We start from the raw sequence: 1,761 nt of genomic DNA on the forward strand, positions 1-1,761 counted from the left end.
TAGTTACAGAACCTATACACAACAAGCAATATGTAAAGATAGAATATTCGTCTCAAATCAATATTATTTTTTTTTGACTTTTTAACTCAAACACAAGCCTTATTCACACCTGAGGTGTTTTCTGACAGGTACAGCAGGAGGAATCAAACCTCGCTTGGCCCCAAGAGAGATTAATGACTCGCCTGCTACCAGTCAATATGCCAACCTGAAAAGATAAGAACTTTTTACTGAGTAAAAAAGGAAGAATTTTAGGCGCAGTTGTATAATTCAGTAGAAATTGCAAAGCAAGGCTAGCTTGTCAATCACAAATTAATTACTAAAATAGATAAAAACAAAGAAAAAAGAAAAATAACAATTTATCAAGAATTGTAACTGAGCACCACAGGCAACAACATGAAACTCGTCACGCAAGTCTTTACACAAGGGAGTATCATGCAACTAAACAAATAACAGAAACAACATAAGAAGATTCAGGGGAAGAATCGCCAGACGAATCGAAAACAAGGATATTAGAAAAACAATTGACTCACTACAACTTATTAGTCTAATTAAGTGCTGTCTTGAGATGTCAATGTTTGTATGTCTGGAATAAGTAGAAGAATAGAATATCTAAAAATCGCTATTTGACGTGAGAGAAAGAGATCATCATCAAGTATTTCAAAATGATTGCCTGCGGTGTCCAATCTTCATGGGAATTTAAACAGAATAGATTATCTTTTTTTTTTGACAAGTATATAAATATAGTCTACCAAACAGTGACAGGGAACACTATAGCCTAATAATATGCTTAGGTTGCAAAACAAGGCGTACTTATAAACTGACAACCTATGTTGCATTTTCTCCACCAAATAACCAGAGAGATATTTAGAGAAAAACACTCTTGCAAAAGAAAAAATGACAGGGAGAACGGGGGATGACAGGGCATACTATTTCCAATTGGGAGAGAGCTTCTTGCTTTCTTGATGGTAGAGAGGAATCTCATGTGCAAGTTCTGCTAGCCCAAAAAAATCCCTATGTTATTATAAAAGTTTTAACAACAACAATAGAAATGCAACAATGAAGATGATGTTGGTTTTTTCCCAACAACTAACAATTTTAAACTATGCCATACCTCGAGTCACACGAAACACCATTCTGAGTGTTGTCGTTCCCCTCTGTGCTAACTTGCAGATGTAATCTTCAACCTATCCAATATACACTTAATTAAAAAAAAAGAAAAATAAAACACTATGAAATGCATACCTGTACATCTAGAAAAGTAGTAAAATAATGAAATTCAACTAACATCTTGGAAGGACATGTGTGGAAATGCTCTTATTAGATACTATAATCATCGGGAAAAAAAAAGAAACCAGTCTTTGCTTCAGAAATGAATTAAAATGAGCATGAATGATAGCAATTATTTGTTAGCCTGTGACTATGTGAGATATATAGAGACAACAGACCTGCAATTGTGCACCCATAAACCTTGTCAAGTCTTGAACCTAGCCAAGTCAAGTTCTTTAGTAACAAAGTGACTTGGTGCACCAATTAATTTGACGCCAGCATCAAATGTCTGCAAATTGTGAATACCAGGTTATAATCTACCAAAAAGAAGTAAAGGATAATGATTAAAACAAGCATTTCAAAAAGGCTTAAAAAAAACTTGTTTAGCTTGATGACCACCCTTGAAAGAAGGCAATAAGCCATGATGAATATTAATAACAGCTTTTCCATAACTTTTAAGAAGTTTCCAGAAAGAACCTGCAGAAATCAACTGAA

General features: G+C 34.2%; 1 long non-coding RNA gene across 1 annotated transcript; it reads right to left on the bottom strand.

Annotated features, from left to right (window-relative positions):
* Positions 1-137: 137 nt before the first annotated feature.
* Positions 138-1,555, bottom strand: LOC113757801. The gene is made up of 4 exons (XR_003466486.1): positions 1,446-1,555; positions 1,112-1,184; positions 928-991; positions 138-205 (listed from the first exon to the last, which is right to left on the bottom strand). It is a non-coding gene; the product is annotated as an uncharacterized LOC113757801 (long non-coding RNA).
* Between the last annotated feature and the right edge of the window lie 206 nt (positions 1,556-1,761).

This window comes from Coffea eugenioides, unplaced genomic scaffold, assembly GCF_003713205.1.
Source record: "Coffea eugenioides isolate CCC68of unplaced genomic scaffold, Ceug_1.0 ScVebR1_3327;HRSCAF=4523, whole genome shotgun sequence".
NCBI classification, from domain to species: Eukaryota; Viridiplantae; Streptophyta; class Magnoliopsida; order Gentianales; family Rubiaceae; genus Coffea; species Coffea eugenioides.